The sequence below is a fragment of the Myodes glareolus genome, chromosome 2 (assembly GCF_982192425.1).
Source record: "Myodes glareolus chromosome 2, mMyoGla1.1, whole genome shotgun sequence".
In the NCBI taxonomy this organism is placed as follows: domain Eukaryota; kingdom Metazoa; phylum Chordata; class Mammalia; order Rodentia; family Cricetidae; genus Myodes; species Myodes glareolus.
Window position 1 is genome coordinate 70,801,616 of NC_142027.1, and position 27,060 is coordinate 70,828,675.

Below are 27,060 nucleotides of genomic sequence, written 5' to 3' on the forward strand. Positions count from 1 at the left end.
CAGGGTCTCGTATAGTCCAAGCTGGCTACAAACTCACCATGCTGGTACCTCCCAGTGGCTGATTTTACATGCATGTATCACCAGGTGTGGGCTCATAGTGTCTGGACTGTAAAAGCCCGAGTGCTGGACTGTAAGATAGTTGGTATAGGGACTGCCAGGCTTGTCCCCTGTGACAAGACCAGAGAAGTGGGACCAGAGAACCAACTCTAAAACGTTCTCTGACACCCACACTTGTGCCATGATGTGCCCCCCACTCCCAACAAATAAATGTAATAAAAATAAAAGCCTGAGTGCATTGACCTTCTTAAGTAGGTGTGCACTTCAGGCAGGATGGAGGATGAGTTTGTCTGAAGAGGGCTGGTGGGAGGCTGTCAAAGCAGCGTCGCTCGGAAAGGATGGGTGCCAGAGGAATGGAGGTAGGAATTCGAGGAGAAATAGATAGGGCTTAGTGATTCATCAGGGGTGACTCATTCATTCCTAACTTTCTAATTCAGATGGCTGTGTGATGGTGGTGCTAATAGCTTTGGAAAGGGGCAGTTATAAAGGCACAGGACAAGTTCAGTTTTGGACACACCATTGACATTTCTCTTTGAGCTAATAGAGACGCATGACAGGTAGCTGGATATTTGATTCTCTCTGCCTTTTTTCTCTTCCTTTCCTCCTTTCTTTCTTTCTTTCTTTCTTTCTTTCTTTCTTTCTTTTTTTCTTTCTGTCTGTCTGTCTGTCTTTCTTTCTTTCTTTCATTCTGACCCAGTGGTGGTGGCACACTTCTTTAATCCCAGTAACAGCAGATCTCTGTGAGTTCGAGGCCAGTCTGGTCTACAGAGCAAGTTCCAGGACAGCCAGAAATACACACAGAGAAACCCTGTGTTGAAAAACAAAACGAAACAAAACAAATGAGAGAGAGAGAGAGAGAGAGAGAGAGAGAGAGAGAGAGAGAGCGAGAGAGAGAGAGAGAGAGAGAGCGCACTCTGGCTGCTTTGGGAGTTGATAACAGAGGTGGAAATGAGTCTCCAGAGCAGGGGAGGCAGAGTGAATGCAGCTGTGGGCTTGGAGGGCTGCCATGCCTTTCAGGTGCTGCTTCACAACTGGTGGCACTTAAGGATGCCACTGAAGAGGGCAGAGGTCTTAGGGACTGAGACTTGAGAACTGGGAGAGCACAGTGCTCCGCAAACTGAGGGAGTAGAAGGTGAGAACACCCATGGGTGCAGAGGTACAGAGGAAGAAGCATTTCTGCCCCAAAGGCGCGTGATGGGTTACTCTCACCTGAGCAGGGGAAGAAAGCCCCCGACCCTCCTGTGTGGTCAGTTTGCCCAGTTGAGGAATGAGGAAGTAGAGGCGGAGGAGAGCACCGTTCAAGAGGTGTGCGTGAATGGGCCAGAAACACTTGGCAGCTAACTGAAGAGGGCACTCTGTAAGTGGATGGTTGCCTTGACATTTGTACGGTCTGGAGAGACTTGAGCTTGTTTAAAATCTGGGAGGTAACTAACCAGGAGAGAAGGGAACTGGAAGGAGTATGTGTCGGGAAGGAGTACGCTCGGCCCTACCCAGGCTACCCTAATCCTTATCCTACGTTCTTACTCCAGCAACAGAAACACACACTCAAGTTTGAAACTTAGTGGCGAGCTGGGAATACACAGCTGTGGCTTATCTTCGTTTAGTATGAGGGCCATATCATCTGGCAAGAATTTTCTTGGTCATCTTCCAGGACCCCACTGCTGCAGGTGGAGGGCAGGGGGCAGCATCCTTTTAGCTCTTAAATGAAGCGTGTTAGTGCCATGGTTCTGGAACACTGTGCTGACCCAAACGAGGTGCCATTCTGTGCTCTGGACCAAGAGGGCATGTCCTAAGAGATGACTAGGCTGGAAGCTCCTTGCCCTTGGCGGACTAAGCCTAAGTATGGGGAACAAGGTTGAGCACATGGTGTTCTGTCCTCTAAGACCGTCAAGCAGCTAAGAGTTATGTTTGCAGGAAGGCGGGAGAACAATAACAGGTGAAGACCAGGCATCTGGTACGCAGGTGAGGTGGACTCAGGGCAGAAAGATGGCGGAGTTGGAGGCAGCAGGTGGCAAGCTTTGCTACCCGCGCTCGGCGCCGCTGCGCAGAGCGGAAGGCAATGAAAACCCAAACCCGCGATTTGAATATCCGGGCGGGGTAGTGCCCCGAGATAAGTCTCCTGTGGAGGGAAGTATTTAATTTGCATCTAGCACTGTCGGAAAACTCCTCCCTGAGGCTCAGGCTGTCTCGGGTGTGGAAGCTTTCTCGCGCTTACCTGACTCAGTTCTCTGTCCCACGCCCGCGGGCTGGGCCAGGAGTTCCATTAGAATTAAAGTGTTCTTTTTGGTGTAGGTGGTGGTGGTGGTGGTGGTGGTGGGGGGTATAAAGGAGGAAAAGAATGTGGCCCCGGAGCTAGGACTTTTCTCTCCACCTAGTTAGCACCGGAGTCCTCTCTTCACTGTCGTCACCTTAGGCAAGTCAACACTCTGGGTCTCAGTTTCTTTGTTCCTAAAATGGGGGTTTAGACTATGACCTTTTCTGTGCCTGGCAAGCCACACACAGTTCATAGACTCTCGTAAAACGAGCCCTGAGCAGCATCCCCCGCAAAGCGCTCCGCCCGAGTGCCTCCCGCCAGCGACTGTGGCTTAGGCAGGCAGGGGGGCCCCCGATTGCGAGGTGGGCGTGACCGGCGAGTCGCCCCGCCCCCTGACGGCCCCTCCGCGATCGGCGCTGGGATGAGGCAATCACGTGACCTCACATCCGGCGCGGGAGTCCTGAGCTCGTGGGGTGCTCCCCGTGTGCTCGCCGGCCCTCCCCGCAGCGTGACCGGGCGCCGTGGCCGCGGGGAGGGGGTGCGCTTCGTCGCCGACGGCGGGAGGCCTCTTCTTCGCGCAGACCGTCCCCCCCTCCTCCCCTGCCGGTCTTCTGCGCCGCGCTCCCTTGTTCGTTCTTGCCCTGCCCGGCTGCACGCCGCCGCCGCAGGCGCCGACGAGCGGAGCGCGAACGCCCCTGCGCCCGGTGCGGCCCGGAGCCCCACTTCGGCGGCTCCGTCCCCACAGTCCGAGCCGCGACGCGTGGCGGCGGCGCCTCGAGCCCGAGCGACCCGCGGCCGCCGGCGCTGGCCGAGGGCGATGGGGCTGGGCTGAGGAGAGGCGGCGGCGGCGGCGGCGGCGGCGAAAGCGGCCGCCCGGCCCCCTGCGGCCTTTTGGCTGCCCGGGCCGGGAGGCCGCCGAGGAGTCAGCACGGCGGCGCGGCTGGTGAGTGATTGGGTGAGCGGGGTGTGGGACGGGCGGCCGAGGTGATGGGGGAGGCTGGAGAAGCGAGCTGCGTCGCCCCGGGTGGCGGGTACCAGGTGGCTCTTTCCACGGCCCGACTTGGACATCACCTCTCAGGGAAGGTGTGTGTGACGGGGAGAGGGCGACGGGACCCGGCACTGTCTGGGACCACGTGTGGCTGACTGGCTGTGGAGGCCTGGAGTTGCATCCGCTGCGTGCGGCCCGGGCTGACGGGACAGCCGCTCGAGAAAGTCTAGAAGGTGATGTGCCCCGGGGAAGAGGGTGGGCAGGGCCCCTGACGGGGTGGGCAGGGCCCCTGTCGGGTTCATGCTGGTGCCGACGAGTCCAAGTTTGGCCCTGGCCACAGAGTAGGTTCCTATGGGTATCAGCACACATAGCTAGCCGAGGCCCAGAAAGGAAAAGTGACTTCGGACGTAATGAGGTGTCAGCGCTCGAGATTGTTAAGAGCCAGCCGTACCGTGAGGACTAGAAAGACTCGGAGCCCTTTCCGCTAGTAGTTTGTGGTCTGCTCTTCACACAGACAGGCTGTGGTCTGAATGGTATCTTTTATGGTGGGGAGGAGGTGTGGAGTAGGGAGGGAGGGAAGGAATAGCACTGGGGATTGACAGTAACTGTTCGGGGCTTCCCAATTTGGAAAGCTTTTGTGACAGGTGTTTATTGTTTCCTTTTCCCTTAGGACTGACAGAAGCGTCCTAGGATCTTGGGTGTCTGGACATAAGAGGTATGAGTCACTTATATAATTAGCTACTAATCATTAATGTTTGAGATTTAGAACTATATTTAGTGGTTTATATTAGTGCAAGATAAATGGGAATGGAGCCATAAACCTAGAAACTTAACACGATTCTGAACTGAATGGAACATATTTGAGTATGTTCATGGTGATTTTTGATCTACAGGACAGGAAGTTAAGATACATTTTTTTTTTTAAATCCAAGAAATGTGGGGACTTTTGAAGATGAACATTCTTCTAGAGGGTTTGTGGCTAGCGTGAAAGTTTATTATTTTAAAGTATTTTTATTTCTGTATGTGTGTCTATTAGTATGTCTTCAACACGTGTGGGTGCCCTCGGAGGTCAGACTCTTTGGAACTGGAGTTCCAGGTGGTGTGAGCCTCCTGCCCACACTCCGGGTTCTCTGTAAGAACAGGTATCACTCTTTGACTGCTGAGCTCTGGTTCCAGTGTGACTTTAGTTTTGAAGGGCCAGTACATCATTAAAAGTGTACCTTTGATTAGAACCTCTTTGCTAAAATACCATGTTAATTTTATCTTTCGGCACTATGCGTAGCATTCTTTTTGAGGATTATTACTTTGCTGAATAGGTTCTGGTTGCCAAAATAGATTGTGTGGACAGCCCATCTGGGTTTAACAATAACTTCAAAAGTTCATCAGTTTTTGAAAGTTTTGAAATAGTAAATCTAATAATGATTTTTGTAGAAAATGAAGAAACTTTTTTTTTTAAAGTAAGGTTTGGCTATGTACACCCAGGCCTCTATGATCTTTCCTTAGCTTTTAGCCTAGAGGGTAAATTTTGCTTCTTCTCCGGTATTAACATCTGTTCTCTCCCCCCCATTATTCACCATTAGATTAAGTTGAAGATGAAGTAGTTGAGATTCTTAAACTTTGTCAAAACATCAGTACTTGTATTTAGTGAATGGGATTGGGCAGGGAAAGTATTATTTTAATTGTTTCATTTAAGTAGTACAGTTATAATTAGATGAAAACATTGAATAACAGTGTATTTTGAAAACAAAGTTGATAAGCTTCAAATTGGTGTTGTAGAATGATTGATTTCTTTGTCCAGGCCAACCAGTAACAAATTGAAGTTTTAATTTAGAACTACCTTGAAATTAAGTTTCTATATTGGCATGAAACTAGTTTCATAGTTATTAGAACAAAACTCAATGTCTGTGGTACTTGGTTCTGTTATCTGATTTTAGCATTAAAAGAGTTCAGTAGGTAATGCCAGCTTTCCAGATTTTTTTAATTATTTATTTTATGTGCCTTGGTGTTTTGCCTGCTTGTGTGTCTCTATGAGGGTATTGGATTCCTTGGAACTGGAGATACAGACAGTTGTGAACTGCCATGTGGGTGCTGAGAATTGATTCCGGGTCCTCTGGAAGAGCAGTCGGCGCTTCTAACTGCTGAGTCACCTCAGCAGCCCAAAACGTATATTTTTCAAATACTGATTCTTTAGTGAATAAGTGTTTGGTTCCGGATATAGTTCAGTTGGTAAAGTAAACTCACTATTCTCCATGAGGTGCTGGGTAAAATCCTGGGTGTAATGTCAAAAGCTTGTAATTCTCAGCCACAGACTGTTTAGGGCTAGCCTGATCTACATGAAACTGTTGATAACTATAGAAAATTGTAATAATTTGCATGAAATTTGGGAATCAGATCTGACTGATTACTGATTTTTTTTTTAACTTTGCCAATGCCAGTAGTATGGTAAGCTCTAAAATAAATACTTGGTATTTTCTAGATGAGGAAACTGAAGTTTTGTAATATGTTCCTAGTCATACACTTTGATAAACCTAGAAATAACTTCTGTGTTGCAGAAAGTAGTGTTAGACTTAGATTGTGACTGTCTTCAAAGTAAATTGCTTAACTGCTCTTTTTTCTCCTTTCCTCTTTAATTCCAATTACAAAGAATGGTAACATTTCAAAGAGACTTGAGGGTTAACAGCCCATGTCTGTAAAGAAAAGAGCACTTAGCTCTCCTGACACTGAAGACTTCCTTTCTTCCCATTTTGTGCATTGTGTTTTTATATCATGGTGGCTTTGAAATCACTAGAGAACATGGTTCATTCCTGAAATAAATAATAATCTTAGCAAGGTGCTGGGATCTCATTACTGCACTCATGGAACCCAGTCAGTGGTCAAAGCATGGCAGGAGAGCACTCTGGGGGATTTTGTCTTCATCTATATTTTTCCCCAGCGTGATAGTGAAATAAAATCTGAAAGGCAACCAAAATACTGGAAGACAAAAAGAGAATTTCAAAGTAATCTTGATGTTTTTATTTTATTTTATTTCTTTTTCAAGACAGGATTTCTCTGAAGCCCTGGCTCTCCTGGAACTAGCTCTGTAGACCAGGATGCTCAAACTCATTTATTGACCTGCCTCTCCCTCTTGAGTGCTGGGATTGATGGCATGCAACTCCACTTCCTGGCTCTTTGGTCTTATGTTCAATGAATTCTGTTTTGTTGTACTTGAATTTGAATTCAGGGCTTCACAGATGGTAGGCAAACACTATTCAGAGCTACATCTCCAGCCCCTTTTGCTGTAAGGTTTCAACTCACTTTTTCAGATTGGCTTTGAGCTTGCAGTGTATCCCAGGATAGCCTTCACTTGAACTTCTCCTGTCCAGGATTTTTAAGTAGCTGGGATTATAGACCTGTTACTCCAGGCCTGTAAACCAGATGGTTTGATAGTATACTTGGTGGCCTACACCTTGTATGTGGCTAGACCACACATTGAGCACGAATTAACAGCTTAGCATTTATTGACAAGAACACTTTTGTTGAGGTACACTAGAAGTGGTTAATTTAGTCTCTAACATCTGTTGATACTCTCATGTACCCTAGAATTCTAGTGATGAAATGTATTCTATTTAATATTCTTTCTACACAGGACCCACCAGTAGTTTAACCTTCTGTAGTTTCAGTTAACATCGTTCACTTGTGGTTTGAAAATATTAGATGGAAAATTCCAGAAAGAAACCTACACTAGCGGTTCTCAACATGTGGGTTGCAACCCTTTTGCCAAACCTATCTCCAAAAATACTACTGTGATCCATAAACTAGCAAAATTACAGTGATGAAGTAGCAACAAAAGTAATTTTATGGTTGGGATTATCATAACATGAGGAACTGTTAAAAAGTCACAGCATTAGGAAGGTTTAGAGCCACTGATTTAGACGTTTAAGTTTTTTTATTATTTTGAATAATGAAATTTTGTACTGTCCCATTGTTCTGGCCTAGACATGAGTCAGCTGCTGGTCCAGTATACTCTCTGTGCCTACCAGTTGCTTACTAGCCAAATTGTGACCGATAAATATACTGTTGTGATATTTTAGTTGTAACTATCCCTATTTATATAGCTAGCAATTCAGATTATCCAAAGAAAAACTTAAGTTAAAGATAAGATGTTTTAAGAGGAAAAAAATGGAAAGATAACATTCACATAGCTTCCATTACAGTATGTTATGTTGCTCCATTATTATTGATAATCTTACTGTGCTTAATTTATAAATTCATAGACATGTTTATATAGGAGAAAACATACATGTTTTCTGGTTCCATGTGTGTACTGAGGTCTTGTACTGCCCAGTTGGTTTAAGGGAACTACTGTATGCTGTATGTGATCTAGCTAAATCTTGATCTAAGAGGTGGGCTACAGGAGTTTTTTGTAACTTTCTGTTAATTGAAGCTAACTGGCCTATATACAGAGATAACTATGTAATAATCAAAGCCACATTCTGATTAGCCACCTAAACTTATCCAGATAATAATACATAAAAAGCAAGGAAATCTTACGTGAATTCTCTTACTTTGAGAGAGAAGTTCAGAATTCAGGTAGAATAACCGAGTATTCTAGGATTATTTAATCTTTTAAAACTTTATTGATTTGCTGGACGTTGCACATGCCATTAATCCCAGCACTTGGGAGACAAAGGCAGGTGGATCCCTCTGCGTTTGAGGTCAGCTTAATTTACAGAGTGAGTTCCAGGACTGGCTCCATAGCTACTGAGAAACCCTGTCTTGAAAAACTCAAAAGAAAAATTATTTATTTTTTACAAAATATAAAAGTGCTTTTATTTTATGAATGTTTTGCCTGCATTTATGTTTGTACCACGTGTATGCCTTGTACCTAAGGAGGCTAGAAGGCAGGAGAAGCTGGAAGATTCCTGGAACTGGGCCTATGAATGGTTATGAACCACCATGTGGGTGCTGAGAACTGAACCAAAGTTCTGCAAGAACAACAAATTTTGATGGGGGAGGTGGAAGGGTTGAGAACGGGTCTCTATGTAGTCCTGACTGTCCTGGAGCTTGCTGTGTAGAACAGGATGGCATTGAATTTACAGAGATCTTCCTGCTTCTGCCTTCCTTTGAGTACTGAAATTAAAGGTGTGTGCCACCATGTCTAGCTGGAAAAAGTGCTTTTATCTGCTGAGCTATCTCTCCAGCCCCCACCCCCTTTTATTTTTTAAAAATTGTGTCTGTGTCTGTGTCTGTGTATGGGAGTTCAGGTGCATATGGAGGCCAGAGGTGTTAGATCCCTTGGAGATGGGGTTACAGGCAGCTGTGAGCAGCCTGATGTGGGGTTTGAAATCAGACTTGGGTACTCTGGTACAGGCGTATGTGATCTTAACCGCTGAGCCATAGCTTAATCTTGAGGAAAGTAGGTATTTAAAAGGTAGAATATCCTGAGGTTAATGATAATCTGATGTAAGGTATTAGTTACAAATTTGGCATTACTGATATTAAAAATAGAGGTAATGTGTATGGCTGGGCACAGTGCTGTGTGTAGTTTATGACTGGGGAGGCTAAGGCATGAGGATATTTGAGGCTAGTAGTTCAGAACCAGCTTGAAGTGAAGCCTAGTGGTACTTTGACTCAAAACAAAATAAATTGGGTATGATAATGCTGGCTTATAACCTCAAGAGGCTGACCTAAGCTAGCCTGGGCTACTACCTACTAACAAGACCTTGACTCACAGTAACAGAACAAAAATAAAATAACAAAAAGGATAAAATATCATGAATTAACAAAAGCATGATCCCTACTCTGATAGTTTAAATTTTATTTTTATAATTATTCTTAGTCTTGAAAAATGGGAGTGAAGAAGAAAGCTATCCAAAAATGCATATACTTGAAACTAAAGTTATCTTTGAATGGGAATTGTTGCAGAGTTCCCCAGAACATTTTAACACCAGACCTCTTGGCATCCCATGGGTCATATTGGGACCTTTGGTAGAATTTGAGGTGGTAAAACAGCATGATAAATAGATTTTAGGGTATGAAGTTAATCTGTTAATCAGAACTTTCTCTCCTTCTTTTCTGTAAGTCTTTGGAATGAGCAATCATAACATAGAATAGTTAGGAAAGAAAGGTTTAGAAAGAAATTGCCTTAGTAGACTGAATTTACTCTTATTTATTTTTTCTTGTTTTCTTCACAAAAGCATTGGGCAGTAAAATAAAGGTTCCAGAGCAGAAAATATAATGTGGAGAGGTAACAGACTATTTAGACTGCCTCTTTCTTAGAACAGAAGCAGGTGTCTGGGGAGGTAAATGGCGTCATATTAATAAAGGGTCAGGGTCTGTTTTTGTATTCTAGTAGTGACACTGTAACCAGCCTGGCAAAGGTGAAGATACTCTAAAGGGACACTTAGTCCATTGGACTACTGAAACAGTGGGCATTAGGAAATTAGAGCTCCCCCAGGAAGAGAAAGCCTAAAGCATAAGACCCTGTGTGTAGGGAAGGGTGATCAATGGATGGGCACAAAACTCCCCCTGGAAAGAAATTTACAACTTGACATGCTACCTTACAGGAACCACACCTTGACATGGACTGCTTAGTAGAAATACAGAACTCTAGCTGCCTTCTCATGGTTGAGACCCAGAAGATGGACTTGACCAGAGGTCGCTGCATTACTTTGTCCCTCCTTACACCAGAAGCACATTGACCAAATCTCCTTCTGTTTTCACTACTAATTTGACTGTTTCAGTTGGCTTATTGCATGTGTATGGATGGTCAAACCTGACTTGTTGAGGCAGAGGCTGTGATCCTGACATAACAGCACATCAGAATTCAGTGTGATACTTTGTGGCCCCTGTTGGGGGTTGCATATCACATTCTGCATATCAGATATTCATGATTTATAACTAGCAAAATTGTAGTTATGAGGTAGCAGTGTAAATAATTTTATGGTTGGGGGGGTCTCCACAAAATGAACTGTATTTTAAAGGGTTGTGGCATTAGGGAGGTTGAGAATCACTGCTCTACAGAGAATCAAGTTCTTTTTTATGTTTTTTGTTTTTAGAGACAGGGTTTCTCTGTAGCCCTGACTGTCCTGAAACTCACTCTGTAGACCATGCTGGCCTCAAACTCACAGAGATACATCTGCTCCTGCCTCCCAGATCCTGTGATTTTTGATGCATAGAGAACCAACTTTGAAGAGTTGCCTTTGATTGCTTGTCACATTTCTTAATGCTATTTTTAGTTGGTTTTAAAATGAGTCTTCGAATGTTTTTCACATGTGTGTCTGATACTTTGTTTTTTCCAATTTGTGAACTATGAAAAATACTTTTATTTTGCTACAAAAGACAAGTGTTTTGATTCTTAATCTTTTCCTTCACAGTACTGGGGATTGAGCATAGGGCTTCCTTCATGTTAAGCAAACATTCTACCACTGAGCTATGATCTAAGCCCTTAATTTTTTTTTTTTAAAGGAAAAAAGTCTTACAGTGGCTAGGATGGTCTTTGCACTCTGTAGTCAGGCAAGCCTGAACTTTAGTCTCTAGTCTTAACCTCTCTAGTAGATGAGAGTACAAGCCTTTACCACTGCATTTAGCTCCTAGTTCTTTCTGGTTAATCTGTATTTGAGTAAGAATCAAATTATGTCTTATGTCCTGATTTTTGGACCTCAAGTTCACACTGAAGAAAGGTGTCTGTAGGGGAAAATTACCCAGGGGGGAAAATCCTTGAAAACTGCTTTGGAGCTGGAAATGGCCACTTGCCTTGGGTGTACAAAATCCTGAGTTCAATCCCCAGAACTGACCCCTCTTCCCCCAAAAAAGTACCAGCTTGAAAACTGATTGGAAATTGATATACTGTTTGTGAATTTGAGTAGCCAGTTTTCCCTCTGGCTTTAGGACAGGTTACCTTACTAATAAGTTAGTATCTCTATTTTGAGACTGGTCTCATGTAGCTCAGCCTAGTCTTAAACTCCTGATTCTTCTGCCTTCATCCTCCACCTTCCAAGTTTTTGAATTCTAGGAATGTACCACTCTGCCTAGTTGAAGGATGTCCTTTAACAAGTGAGTGGTTGTAATGTGTTCCTTTGTAATCTCAGCACTCAGAATGCTAAGGATTGATAAGCAATTTGAAACCACCCTGACCTCCATTGTGACTATAAGGCCACCCAGGACTATATATATAGCAAGACCATCTCAAAATAACCACAGAAACCTATTATTGTGGGTAAGATTTAACAGTCATATACCCTGTAAGAGAGTAGAGTTTATTGGGTAGACTTGTAACTTTTGTGTGTGATTATTTTACTTTTTATTTATTTAGTTTTTTGAGACAGGGTTTCTCTGTTTAGTCCTCGCTGTCCTGGAATTCACTCTATAGACCAGGCTGGCCTCGAACTCAGAGAGATCCTTCTGCCTCTGCCTCTTGAGTGCTGGGGTTAAAGACATACACCACTATTGCCTGACGAACTTGTGACATCTGAACCACGTGCTTACTGGCCCTGTACCTGGGATATATAAATCAAGTAACCTTTTTACTTTGCCAAACAAAGTTTACCTTAGAGAGTTTAAGAGGGTTCTAGTAAATCTAACATGCTAGTAAATCTAACATGCTAGTATTTACTTGTTCAGTAACACTCAGCATGTTCAAAACAACTAGTGTGTATATTGGAAGGTACGAGAATGTTTGTCTTTTCATAGAGGAAAACACCATTTCTTTCATCTTTAGCAACATCTGAAAAGTTCATGTTGGAAATCTCAGGTGTCTCTGTTATGTTTTATGACTTTTTCTCACCATTTAAAAATTTTATGTGTATGGGTGTTTTGCCTGCATATATATATGTGCACCTTGTGCATACTTGGTCCCCTTTGAGGTCAGAAATGGATGTCAGAACCTCTGGGACTAGTTACAGTTAGTTGTGACCTGCCATATGGTGCCTGGGAATGGAACCCAGGTCTTCTAGAAGTTAGTGCTCTTAACTTTGGAGCCATCTCTCCAGCTCCTGGTGTGTTTTATATAGTGTATTTTACCTCTCTCTTTGTGTGGCTGTTTCTTTTTGTTGTTGTTTTGTTTCTTTGAGATGGGTCTCTTTTGTGTAGTCCTGAATATCCTGGAATTTGCTCTGTAGATCAGGCTGGCCTCAAAACTCGGAGATCCCACCTCCCTCCCCACCCTGTCTCCCTTAGTGGTGGGATTAAAGGTGTGCGCCACCATTTCCCAGTTGCCACTGGTTTGTTTTATAGTCTGTTCTCCCTTTTTACTATTTCTGTTACCAGTGTCTGTTCATGGCTACATTAGACTCTTCAGGTGTTGTTTAGGTTAGCCTTTCTGTATGACAGAACTAAAACATCTACTCTTTACATTTTCCTCTAGTTTTTGTTTATTTAAAACAGGTCTTCTGTGTAGCTTAGCTAATGCTAGTCGTGAGCTTTCCACCTTTCTGCCTTAGCCTTTATAGTGTTTGGATTACACTGGAATACTTACAGGTATACTACCAAACATCACATCTATTCTTCATTTTGTTATTTAGAGAGTCATATTAGGTTTATCACCTTTTCTAGGAATTTATGAAAATCTGTCATTTTCCTAGGGTTAAACCAAAGAATGAAACATAATTGAAAGGTTAACTAAAAGTTGAGACTATTAGGAGACACATACTTTGTGTATATGTGTGTACCTGCACATACCTGTGTGTGCATATAGGTGCACATGTATGTAGGTATTGTGTGTATTTGTGTGGAGGCCAAAAGACAATCTCAAATATTTCTCAGTGGCTATTTGTCTTGCTGTTTGGGGGTGGGGGTGGGGGTGGGGTGTGACATTGGGTGTCTTGTGGCTTCTCCACCTTAATTTTTTGAGATAGGGTCTTTCTCATTGAACCTGAAGCTCACTGATTGACTAGATTTTCCATGTTTGGCTTTTTTATGGGATCTGTGAAGCAGAACTTAGGTCTTTTGTGATTGTTTTTTGTGACAGGGTTTTTCTTTGTAGCAGCCCTAGCAGTCTTGGAATTCACTTTGTAGACCATGGTGGCTGGCCTTATCTGCCTGCCTCTGCCTCCTTAGTGCTGTGACTAAAGGCATGTACTGGAGCTACCACCCTCAGCTAGGGTTCTTAAACATTGAACCATCTCTCCAGCTATCTTTTTTTGAGACTGTCTCGCTCACTATACTGAGACTAGCTGGCCAGTGAACCTCACAGATCTGCCTGTCTTCAGGCTGGGTCGAGGTCCTGTTTTTTTGCATTGGTTCTGATCCTCACACAGCGCTTACCAAGCTGAACCCTCTTTCAATTCCTAGCTATCACTTCTGTATACTTCGGAGCAGAATGACTCGAGCAGTGGTTCTCAACCTGTAGATCACAACTCCTTTGGGGTTGCCTATCAGTTATCCCTCATATCAGATATTTGCATTGCAGTTTATTACAGTAGCAAAATATGAAGTAGCAGTAATTTTGGTGGTTGGGAGTTCCCACAGCATGAGGAACCGTACTCAATGGTCGCAGCATTAGAGAACTGCTCTTGAGAGAAAGAGGAATTTATTTGATGGGCATAATATTATGATGAGGTTGTATAGGGAGGGTTGCAGGTTATGAAGGGATCTGACTAAGTTAGTTGGGAAAGGGCATAAGGTTGAGATGTGAGAACATGCCCAAACCCAAAATATATTGTATGATTTTTGCCCAGAAAAAGAGAATGGCTCTACATCTGGTCTTACCTCATTTCATTCATTCGATTACATAAACAGGTGCTGACTTAAGTCTCAACACCTTTAAAGCTAAGTTTGATGTGTTTGGTAACTGCTCTGACAATTGGAGTAATGGGGAAAAGTGAGAGGAGTCCTCTGTTAGAAGATTGAAAGAACAGTCAAAGCTTAGTTAAGGCTTGAGTTGGCTTGAAGGATTAATAACAGTGCCTCAGCCAGACTAGGTTTGAAAAGGCATTCTTGGCAGAAAGAGTATTTGTATATAGAAGAATGGAGTCAGGAAGTGGCAGCGCTATTTGAAGAGCTGCAAATTTTGCTCTCTGTGAAAGGGATGTAAAGTTTGTGAGTGTGATTGATAGTAGTTGGTAAGTGACAGATACAGATTCTAAAGGCTCTTACAAGTCTTGTAATTAGTTTTTACTTTGGATCCCACTTCCACATTGGTAGAAATTCGTATTTTGCATTGTGAAACCTCAGATGCTAGCTAGAGAGCAGTGCTTTAACTTTAAGTCACCATTTATTCAATTTATATGAGCAGGAAATCTTTTGAAATACTCTGGAGGCACTCATTTGGGAAATGATTGCAGACAGTGCCAAGCTGTTGAGACTTATATAGGGAGAGTAGAGGTTATAGATAGTTTGCGTATAGATGTGACTGAGGAAGGCTAGGAAAATGACATTGAGACAATGTCAGTGAGATGGGACTGGTGATGTGGCATGGGAAAGAATAGAGATGATGACCAGTTTGATAAAGGTGTTAAATAGTGAAGTCTAGGGTCACTTGTTTTAGACAAATCATACTCATTAAGGTGGAGAATGAACTGATAAATTTGAGGGGCAGTATATTTTAGCTGTCTGTAAACAAGTATGCAGAGGTTGAATCTGTGAGTCTGGAAATGAGAGATCAGTGCTGAAAAACTGATGGGCAATTGTTGCCATCAGACATTGCAGTATTGCTATACTTTGTCCCAGATGACAGTGCTACTAAAACAGGCTAGGGGATATTAACAGTTAAGTGATCATAGGAAGTAGTAGCTTGGTAAACTGGCTACTTGCCCCCTTATTTAGGTTAGTATAAGGTAAACTGCAGATAAGCATAATTGTGGGAGGTAGAAAGGGCATTTGTGGGCCATCTTGGAAGCTGGGTCACTATTTTTCTCATGAATAAAGGGATCAGCTTTATTTGTAGCAACAATTGATTTAATGAGGTTTTGGAAAATAACCCTGTGAAAAATAGTGATGTCAATGTCATTCTTGTCTTTAAAAAGATACTCTTTAGGCCTTGGATTGTGCTAGAGTGTCCAGTGGTAGAGTGCTTGCCTAGTGTGGGTGAGGCCTTGGCAATATCAGTAAATTGAGTAGATGCTGACTAAGGTGATTTCTAGACTAAGTATACCTTTACACATGTTAGTTATTATTTTGTTTGTTGTACTATGTAACCTTCACTGGCTGAAGCTCAATGGATAGAATGGCTGGCTTCTTGCTCATGGATCTTCCTGCTTCTGCCTCCTAACTGCTGGGATTAAATGAAGTACCACCACACCCTATACTCCTTTCCTCCCACAGGCATGGTCTTGCTAGGTAGCCTGTGCTGGCCTTGAACCAATGGATTTTCTGCTATCTGAATACATTTTAAAATTTTTTCTTAGGAGGGGCTGGAGAGATGGCTCAGCGATTAAGAGCATTGCCTGCTCTTCCAAAGGTCCTGAGTTCAATTCCCAGCAACCACATGGTGGCTCACAACCATCTGAAATGAGATCTGATGCCTTCTTCTGGCCTGCAGGCAGACAGACAGAATATTGTATACATAATAAATAAATATTAAAAAAAATTTTCTTAGGATATAGTTGAGGTTTTTTGTACTGCAGTGAATCAACATAGCATGATTTGAATTGAGAAAAGAATAAAGCAGAAAAACACATTCATACAATTTCTGAAGTTCACATAAGACAGGTATATGTGTATTTATTTAATCCATCTACCTTGGAGGCTGACTCAGGAAGATTTAGAGTTAGAGGCCAACCTGTCCATTATAATCATACCTTACCTCAACTCACAGCTCTCTCCTAACAGACACGGGGCTCCAAGTGCTTGTTAGCTACAATTGCAAATATGCAATGTTCTGTCTTTTGTAAAGAATAATTTCCTACTGATTTTCTGCTCGTTTGTGTTTGAATCTTCAAATCGTCAAGCCTGGAAGCATGAAATATGAATCATACTGTAGTAAAGATCATGAATGAAATGAATTTTGGTTTTTTGAAAGCTCTGCAGTAATCCTGAAGTAAACCATGCCAAGTTACTAAAAGTAAACATCAAGCCTTCTGTTAGTAAAGAAAAAAACAACACTAAAACAAGGTACTGGAAGTGAAGCTTGGGGTGGTCGAGTGCTTGCCTAACATGCAAGAAGCCTAGGATTCCCCCAATCCACTACATAGGCCAGGCATTGTGGCTCAGGCCTGTAAGTTCAACACCCAGAAGGTGGAGGCAGGAGGATCAAAGTCTCATGAATTCTAGGTCATACCCACAAGTTGGAGGCCAGCCTGTGATGTATGAGACTTAGAAGACATTTCTGGGGTTTCCATCTCCTAAACACACTAAAGATTTAAGAATCTAATCAATTCTCTGGAAATTTTCTTGTCTTTGTTGCTTTTTTCTTTTCCTTTCCAGTATTCTCTATTTCCCTCTTTCATCCTGGCTCTTCCTGTTCACTCTGCTGCTGGATTTTGAGTCCTTTCTGTACATGCTATTACTTTTTGTTTGACATTCCAATTGTAGTGAAGTCATTTAAAATACATTAGTAACTTTAAGCATGTACTTACTACTAATAATGTATACATATATCAGACCTAATTTTGAGAAATAAGAGCAGAGATACTAACTTTGAGCATTCTGTGCAGTGACCCACGTATCATCATCACCTGCTGACTGCAGACAGCAACAATAACGTTTAAAAAGCACTCCAGTTTTAACTGTGGTAAAATGTGAAAAATAGCAGTCTTAGAATTAATGAGTATTTAGATTTCAACTATCATTTTTAAATCATTGATTTTAATGTCAACCGAGTTATTAGTGGTTTTAGTTAATAGTACTGTAGTTTTAATTTGCATTAAATGAGAGAACCTTTCATTTATATATTATTTGAAGAAACCCTTAACCTTAAGTCTGAAATTATAGATTTTAGGTTGGGGTAATTAGACTCATTTGGCAATTTGCCTTGCTAACAAAGATAAACTATTACTGGAACTCTTTTTTTTTTTTTTGTGACCCTTACTGTATTTGATATCTCTATGCCGTTTCACTTTTGCTTGTTTTAAAATAACTTTTTTTATTCAAGTCCCACTGTCACCCTTAAAGGGGGAAAACAAACAAATTTTACATTCAATTATGCAGAGGAACTTGAAGGATACTTGTGATCTCTGTTCTATAATACTTATCCTTTCTGAGTTAATGTTAACACTTTGGTGTGTTACCACCCCCCCCCCCCCCACTGAGACAGGGTTTCGCTATGAAACAAACCTTGGCTAGGCTGGAATTGTATAGATCAGGCTGATCAGGCTCAAGTCACAGAGATCAGCCTGCCTCTGCCTCCAGAGTTCTGGGATAGAAGCCTTGGACCACTAGTGATTCCTGCCTTATAGCTCATTTTTAAATACATGTAAGTTTTTGATACAAAAGTGCTGTATTAGTCATGTTTCTTTTTTCTTGTATAGAGCTATCTTGGTCTCCACATAAATTAATTCATTTGCCTTAATTTTATACGCTTATCCATATTCTGTTGGTGGACATTGATTTAGATTCTAAAGGGCTTTGGTTTTTGTTTTCCCCTGGTACAAAAAAAGTACAGTAGGAATATGTTTTATGCATATATACTTATATATACTTAGTCCGGATAATGCATGACATGGATTTTAATTAGAATTATTAGATTACGGTATATATAATTTTGGTATATAATTAAGGTATATATAAATTTAAAATTTAAAGGTGCTGTAAGTTTTTTTCTATAAAGACGGTGTAAATTATTTTTCCTCCCTTCCCTTTCTCTTGTTAGATCAAACCCAAGGCTTTGTGTACACTAAAGATAGATGTTCTTTTTATTGATCTCTTTTAAGAGTCAGGAAAGATCTTATGTAGCCCAGAATGGCTTTAAGTGATAGTCTACCTGCCTTAGCCACCCGAGTGCTGGTATTACAAGTATGCATCACCAATGCACCACTACTTCTAACCTCAAATCTACTCTTTCTGGTTTTTCAAGACACGGTTTCTCTCCATGTAGCCCAGACTGGCCAGAGAGCTGCCTGCCTTTGACTCCTAGTTCTGGGATTAAAGCCATGTGCCCACGCACAGCCTTTCTCTTTCTCTCTTCTCTTTTCACGTGCAGCCTTACCCTCCCTCCCTCCCTCCCTCCTTCCTTCCTTCCTTTTTTTTTTTTTTTTTTATTTTTAAGAGCTAGTGTCTTTGTAGTTCATCAGGCTGGTCTCAAGCCACTGTGTAACTGAGGATGGCCTTAAATTCCAGACCCTCCTGTTTTACTTGCAAAGTGCTGAGATTGCAGATATGTTCCACCACTGCTAGGGGCCTCATTTTGTTGTTATTGTTGTTACAATTAAATTTTTAAGTTGACCTATAAAGTAGTGAATTTCAACATGAGTCGTACTTTGTTTAATGTTACTTTCCTATTACCCTCCTCGGAATAATTTCTTCATATCTCTATTAGGGTCCACCATACCTGTTTCTTGCTTTTATCACCCGTTTAATGGCTAAGTTACCACATAATTTTCCTTCCTCCCTCCCTCCCTTCCTTCCTGCAGTAAAAATTTAATTCAAAGATACATGGATGGCAGATGAAGCCAAATTCAAATATCGTTAAGTAGTGAGGAAAGGTGAGAAAGAAAAAATCAGATTTGTCCAGACCCTTCACCACCCACCTAATTAATTATCTTGCCTTAGAAACACTGTTAAATGTCAGGATTCTTGCACCTTTAGTCTGTTTTGTGACCTTCATGTATCATTTTGAGTGATTAAGCTTAGACAACTGTCTTTAGTTCCAAGCTAACAATCGGTTGTAGGATTCTTCTGCAATATCAGCGCTGGTGCCGTCCCCAGAGCAAGCTTGTCTAAGCTGGGTGCTGATGCTGCTACTGCATTCCTGGCCCGGTTGTGGGAGGCCAAGGCAGTGAATATTTCCTGAGCAGTGAGGTTGGGTGATGAGCGATGAGCATTATCAGCTGATAACCATCGCCTCACATCAACTGTCACTGAGCAGCTGAGGTTGACTGTGTGGACTTTCTCACCATTGCTTACCACCTTGGAAAAAGGTCCTGAGGTTGGAGGGCAGCATGAATGTGTCTGGGAGACTTTTGTTTTTGAGAGGATCACGCTATTGAGTCCTGACTGGCCTGGAAACCCACTTTATGAACCGTGCTGACCTTAAACTCACAATTGTCTCTGTTTATGAGTGCTGGAATTTTAAAGGCCTATGTCACCATGCCCAGCCCTCATTATGGTTTTTGTTATAAATTTTATTTTTTCTCTTGAGACACGTGAACTTGGCGTTTCAGAAAGCAATCCCTTTTTATACTGATATTTCCAGTTTTTTAAACAAATTGGTGCATAATATAGCTCAGCTTTAACCACTGAATATTTTAGTTAACTTCATCTATTCCCTTTTCCTTAGCAACATTGGATTGCCACCTACAGGTGAAAGAATGCAACAACAAGTTTTACATAGTGCCTATGCTTCTTTTTTTCTTCCCTTTTTTAAGAGACAGGGTCTTAAAACCAAAAACAGAACAACAAAAACAAAACAAACAAAAAACTAAACAGGGCCGGGCATGGTGGTGCATGCCTTTAATCCAAACACTTGGGAGACAGAGACAGATGGATTTCTGTGAGTTTGAAGCCAGCCTGATATACAACCAAGACTAAAACCCCATCTTGAGCTCCCCCTTCCCCCTAAAAAAAACCAACCAAACCAAACACAGAGTTTCTACAGAGCTGCCTATGTAGACTAGGTTGACCTTGAACTCACAGAGGTATTTTCAGCCTGTGCCTCCTGAGTGCTGGTATTAAAGGTGAGTACCACTATACCTAGTTTATTCTACTCTTAGTATGATGCTGCACTTACTTACTTTATTCTATAGATGAATTCAATAAAATAAGACTTTGCAGTCAAGCAGTAGTGGCACATGCTTGGCAGATCTTCTGAGTTTGAAGCCAACCTGGTTTACAGAGTGAGTTCCGGAATAGCCAGGGCTAGACAGAAAAACCCTATCTTGAAAAACAAATAACAAAAACCAAACAATTTTTTGATGCTCATCATATTTGTATTATGGGTTGTTAATAATTTTACTCAGCTGAAAAGAGATAAATTTAATTAACTGTATCTTAGCACACCTGTTGAGATTGTGTGAGGCCCTTGGTTGTGAGTTGTAGGCAAGCCTGCACTACAGAATAAGTAAAACAAAAGTAAAAGACAATGTGCTTGTGAAAGTAACTCTGAAAATGCTGACAGTAAAGAGACAAGTGAGATCCAGGTAGAGAGTGTTTTGAAGGTTTCATATTGGCCTTGCATTGTAGAAATGGAAGTTTATCAACTGTTTGGTGTTTTTACCAGAAGGAAAACTAAACTCCCTTATTCTTGTTACCCTAACACAGAGGATAGTCACAGTTGGTTAGCACAGTGACTTTTTATCTTAGGTGTCAGAAGCAGTTTTCTTTCTAGGCTGTTTTATTCTGCTAGTTTTTTTTTAAATCATTATTTTTTCGAGACATATTTCTCTGCAGCTTTGGAACCTGTCCTGGACCTAGCTCTTGTAGCCCAGGCTGGCCTTGAACTCAGAGATCCTCCCAGTGCTGGGACTGGCATACTATGCCCAGCTTGTTCTGCTAGTTTTTTAAACTATTCTGTCTGCAGGATAAATCTGTTTCAAACTCTTGCCTGATGTAGCATTTTTCATTATGGTTGGGTAGGAATTTGAGACCTATGTAGTCATAATAACTAACACTTTGATAACTTTTAATCTTGAACATGAAGTTCAGAACTGTGAAGTATGAGAAATATGAGACTTCTAGGACCCTAGTGACTTGAATAATTGAATCAGATAAGAAAACTTCTACTTATTTTTTTAGTCCAGATCACGTGAAGTTGAAGCTGAGTTCAAACGCCCTGTGTAGCTGAAGATACCTTGAATCTTTTGATCCTCTTACCTCTCTCCCAAGCACTAGCATTACAGGCATGCACCACCATTCCCAGTTTTATTTTTAAAACTAAGTTTTTGGTTAGCATACAAAATAACAGTTTTCACTGTGGTGATTTCATGTATGTACCATTGTTGTCTCACTCCCTCACTCATCTTGCTTTCTCCCGTTTCCCTTCAGCCCTTAAATAGACGTTTTTTTTTAAATGTAGAATAAACTGGGTGCTGTGGCAATGCCTATAATCCTTGTACTCTGGAGGTAGAGGCCGGAGGGTCAAGTGTTCAGAGCCAGCCTCAGTTGTGTAGGGAGTTCAAGACCAGTCTGTGTTACTTGAGACTCTGTCTTAAAAACCTAAATAAACAAATAAAATCCAAACTTTTATTTAGATTAACTATTTTGCCTCATGAGGACAGTCTTAAGCATATGGGATACCTCTAAATAAAAATGCTCATTTAAAAGACAGTGTGTGTATATATATATATAAAAGTGATTAAAAAATGGTGAAGGCTGTACTCATTCTTCATATTAATCCCAAAGACTTCACTTGACAAATGTAAATACAGTCTTGGATTGGTGTATATTGGACACAATAGCCTTCCTTAAGCCTAAACACAGAAACAAAAGCATGTATTATAAGAGAAAGTCTGAGATGGAAGTGATAAAGTGGGTATTGAGTGAACCTTTGTTAAAATTTAGCTGGTATCCTTGTAAAATTTCCACGTATTCATTAAGCTATATTATGTCATTTTTATTGTTAGCTGATTTGGAGTTGACTTCTGTCCTCATCCTTGTCATAGTTTGCTTTCTCTGGTTAAAGATTAAGATTTTTATTATTCTTTTTACATAGGTATTTGTACAGATACCAAGATTAAGATTATTCTGTGGGCTGGATTAATTTAAATATACCAGGGTATATTTTGCTTCAGTTGAACTTTCGAGTTGTGGGTTTTTTGTGGGTGCTATAAATTTGAAAATAAAAGAAGTTGAGAATGCCAGTTGTGGTATTTATAATTCAGGACCTTTGATGCATCCTTTGTGTCCTTTGGTTTGTAGCTGGGTGGAGTGATAAATGCCTGTAATCTTAGGACATGATAAATTAAGGCAAAAGGTTCAGACCAGTTTAGGCTTTATGGAGAGGTCTAATCTCAAAAAACTGGGGGTTAAATGTTTATTTTAAAAATTTTATTTGTGCATGTCACAGGGGAATTCAAACATATACATGCCACAGCATGTATGTAGAGATCAGAAACAACTACACAGTGAATGCAGGACCAACCTGGGCCACATGGGTGTCTTCAAAAAAGAAATATAATACTTAATATAAATATAATACTTAAAATTGCTTGATGTTTTGCTTGAGTTAATGATCACTCTAAAGAGCCTTGTAAAATTAATTCTTTGGGGATTCTAGGTAGGTTTAAGAAGTTTCATTTCCTTTTATTTTGGACTGACCTGAACTTATTATTCTCCTGCCTCAGTCTCCTGATTGCTGGGATTACTGATGTATACACCACATTTGGCTCTGAATTATTACAGTATTACTCTCTTAGAAAGGAAAGATGTCTTAGAGGTTTGGGGAATTCTCTGCCTGTTGATGCCAGTTTGTCTTGTTTTAGAAAATAGGGTCTGACCATTTTAGAACAGATTAAAGACAATCAGTTCTTAGTAATTATGGAATAGGGGGGTAAGCATTATATTAAACTTGGTGAGTTTTAGTTCTGATAGCTTCATCTTGTTCTTCACTGAATTTTTTTCCCCACCCCGTGAAGCAAATCCATTTTATTATAAATTCAAGGAAGGGTTTGGTTAAGGACAATAGCTTATAACCCTTTGCTGTTTAGATAACATCAAGATTCAGGCATGCACTGTGACCGGAACTTGTGTGTGCTAGCAGGATAGGATTTCTTCAGTAGGAGCTCTGCCAGGGACAAGGAACAGAAGGTATATCTTCTAAAACCCATTTAACAAAGTTTCTGAATTGAAAAGTCCTAAATTTTGATATCTTAATCATCTTAAAAGGAATTTAATCAGAACCTATATTTGGCATAAAATTCTAGTGTTGTATGGATTTTTATGGTTTTATTTTATATGAAGAGCCAGTTTTTTTAAAGCTGAAGTATCAGGATCTGAGAGGAATAATGGTATGTTATTGGTAAGATTTATTTTCTGTGATAAAGAAATTGACTTAATTGAAAAAAAATACACTCTAGCAAGCCAACAAGACTTTGTTCAATGTAGTTTTGAAGCTTGTTGTTAATGCTGAAAATGTCTTACTTGGTTGTCTGTCAAAAAAGTATTTAATATGCATCTTGGTTATGTTGTATTTTAAAATACTTTTATATTATTCTTTATCTTTATGGAGTCATTGAAAGGTTTATTTATATAAGCATTTACATTTATAACATGCGTGTTTTAAATGTAAGCAGAGTTGGAATTATGAGTTTTCCGAGTGTATTTGAAGGGTTAATTCTTGGTAATTTCCTGGGAGGTGTGTGTGTGTGTGTGTGTGTGTGTGTGTGTGTGTGTGTATTTGAAGTTAGTGATAATGGATGAATTTTAGAACAGTTTTATATTTAAATTAATTTTGCAATTTTGCTAACTTTGGTAAAATTGATAAGGCGTTAATTATGTCTGAAAGCCGTTGACATGTAGAGAAGTAATTTTTGTGTAAAGTATTGCAATATAACGTGGTCAGTGATTGTTTAGAAAAATGAATCACCATGCAACTCAAGAAGAATTGGAGTATTCCTTGATACGCTTTTTTACTGCTCAAGATCTTGGTAATATAGTTAATACTTGTTAAAGAAATTTAGGGGAAAAATTTTAAATAGTTTGTGGGTCCAGTGAAGACATTGAATTTTAATGGCAATTCCACCTCAACGTACTGGTTCATTTCTTATAATTCCAGTACTTTTGAGGCTGAGCTAAAAAGATTGCCATAAGTTTGAGCTAGCTTTGATTACATATCTTTAGCAAGTGATCAATAAGTACTCAGCTGTAGACTGGCAGCTGGTGGGGTGGGGGCGTGGGAAGGAGGAAGGAAGGAGATGGGATTGTTAGGTATGGTGATGAACACCTTTAACTTTAATCCCAGCACACAGGCAGTCAGCCTGGTCCACTCACTGTTGGGGGCTCCAGCCCCCTGGTCCCTTGACTTTCTTTGCCTGCCTCAGACCCTTTGCCTGCTGAAGTGAACTAAGCAAAACAACTTGTTTACCTGTGCATGCAGTTGCTCTGAGCACAGGACCCTGATAGCAGGGGAGTGGGTTCTGGTGAGACCTGCAGCTGAAAGATCCCGAGAGCTGGGGTGTGGCTATATAAGATCCCTATATAAGCTTCCCTAGAGCACAATAAAGTTGGCATTCTTGTTTCAAGGATGACCCATGTGTGTCCTTGTGTCTCTCTCTGTGTGTGTTTTTAAGTCTCCAGCCTAGTTCCTGGCTCGCATACCATCTCATAGTGCAGGCACTACAGTCTACACAGTGGGCTCCAGGACAGCTGGGCTACATAGTGAGATCCTGTAGAAAAAAGAAAAAAAGACTAGGGACCCTCTTTCAGATCCTTTCCTTCCCTCTGTTTTTTTCATCTCTCCTGGGTCTCTTGTAGCCCAAGCTCTCCTGGAACTCCAAGTAGCCGAGGCTGACCTTGAACTTTGATCTCTCCAGCTTCTGGCTTTATAGGTGGACTGCCATATCCAGGGCTACTCTTTGTGTGCAGGTCTTCTCTTGACATAACTTACTGTTTCTCTTGACTCCCAGCCTTAGAAACTTAGGGATTGCTGGACCCAGTTGAGTTTCCCGATCTGTGTTCAGTAAACTGGAGCAAGTGTAGACCATGCTGTGTTAGCTTCACAGTGCTCAGTTACCAGTTTCCTTCATTGCCTGATGTTCATTCTTTAAATCATTATGCATTTTGTCTCTGTTGTTTTAGACAGGGGGGTAAATCTGAACACTATTTGAAACTGAAGATTATAAAAACTGGAAGCAGGGGCTGGTGAGATGGCTCAGTGGGTAAAAGTGCTTATCTCACAAGTCTGATGACACCTGAGTTCAATGTCTGGTACTCGAGAGAGGGTGAGAACTGACTTTGTTGTCCCCTGACCTCCACACACTTTGTGGAATACCCACTCCCACTTGCACTTATACAAACACAATAATAATAAAAATTTAAATTTAAAGACTAGAAGTAGTTTCTTTCTATGTAAATGTGGTGATGGGAAATAACTAAAATTGGTTACCAAAAATTATTCCCAATAAATCCTTAGTGGTGCTGAGCTTAGTGAACCCCAGCTTAGTCCAGTATTCTTTAGTGGTTACTGGCTGGGACCGAGGTTCTTTGACTTACCTTTGAAGACAAAAGCAGGACTGGACTGTACGCTACAAGTTCAGGCAGTGACTACTGATCTTTATCACAGGGAACAATGTTGGGCTTGCTTAATTGTTTCTAGGTAGCCCTTGAACCCTTGAATAACTACTGTTTCAAATCATTGATTTGATGGATTGTTATTATGGTATTGGGATGATTGTTAGTATGCTTTAGTGCCGAAGTACTGCCATAGACTGAGAAGATATTCCTAAATTGTCCAAAGGATTTTGGATGGTGGCATGTTTTGGAGAAGCTAGACTAGATACTTTTAAAACTGCTCCATTTCTGCAGTGACATTGGGTTTAATATTTTGTTTTGATTGGTAAATGGATTTTAAACATTTCTATACAGAGAGTAGTCTAAAATTTTTTTGTCATGTAAAAAAATATTGCTGTCTTAACATAAATATCTTTGTTGAAAATTAATAGTCAAACAAGCGTTTTTTGATTGTCGGCTATGTGCCAGATCTGATGTATACTGGTTAGGGAAACATATGGAGTCTAAATTGAGTGAGATGATAGTGTTCCACTGTGTTCTGCAGAGACAAACCCTGTTTGTTTTTATTTGTTTTGTTTACATGCCTGTGTCCATGTACACCCACCTCCCCCACAGTACTCTTATCTTTCCATTGTGGATTCATAGTGTCAAATTTTAGGTCGTGGGGCTTGTTTGGTGAGACTATCTCCCCAGCTCTCTACCCTTGTTTTAAAGCAATAACTCAGACTTTTTAGATTTAGTCTCTCCTGTATGGTTTTATAATTATTGTCAGTGTGCAGGGGTTTTAATACTGTATTTTAAGTTAGAACTGTCCCAGTGGTGCCAGATGCCTTTAATTCCAGCACTCAGGAAGATCTCAGTTAATTCAAGGCCAGACTGACCTATATAGTGATTTCCAGGCCAGCCAGAGAAGAGATTTAGAACTGATAATTTATATGTAACTGGCCATTGGTATTTGTGGAGGACAGATGCCAGGGTTTGCCAGGTACTAAAGTCTGAGGTGTTTAATTTTTTATGCAATGTGGTAGACTATTTGCACTTAACCCAGGCATATTCTTTTGCTATTTATGACCATAAAAAAGTGTACATGTTGAGTACAAGTGCTTCCTCTTCTCAAATATATTTGCTCCCTGGTTGGTTGAACTCACTGGAAGTCTTCTGAGGATGCAGATGTTCTCTCTCAGCGGGAGAACACTTAGTTATCTAAGAACGCTAGGCAGGTTCTCCAGCTCCTCAGAAATAGTACTTGCAGGTTCTGCAGTCACAATAATATGCCAGTTTTTGATTCACCGCTATTTACGACCTGAAAACATTATTTATGCTTCATTAATCCATACTTGCTGCAGCATTGATATAACAATCTAAGTTCCTCTTTTCATCCTCCAGCTTTAGGGTAGTCTTATTCATCTACCATGAACTAAACTACTTCATGGAACGGAATTGATTCTTTGAGTTACAGTAAAACAACAAGCACTAGCAAGAAAACCAACCTCAGAGCCTGTTTTGGGAGTGTGTTAGGTAGGGA

At 41.0% G+C, this 27,060-nt stretch overlaps 1 protein-coding gene across 7 annotated transcripts in view; it reads left to right on the forward strand.

Moving 5' to 3' along the window:
* The first annotated feature begins 3,114 nt into the window (after positions 1-3,114).
* Atp13a3 (ATPase 13A3) overlaps positions 3,115-27,060 on the forward strand; it is an 84,171-nt gene continuing 60,225 nt past the window's right edge. For 4 of the 7 annotated variants that reach the window (XM_048453957.3, XM_048453961.3, XM_048453960.3 and 1 more), the window contains exons 1-2: positions 3,115-3,254; positions 3,970-4,014. The gene's annotated coding sequence lies outside the window, so the exon portion shown is untranslated. Of the gene's footprint in view, positions 3,255-3,439; positions 3,533-3,969; positions 4,015-27,060 lie in introns of those variants that run through there. The other 3 variants (XM_048453959.3, XM_048453963.3, XM_048453958.3) reach the window with 2 other exon arrangements.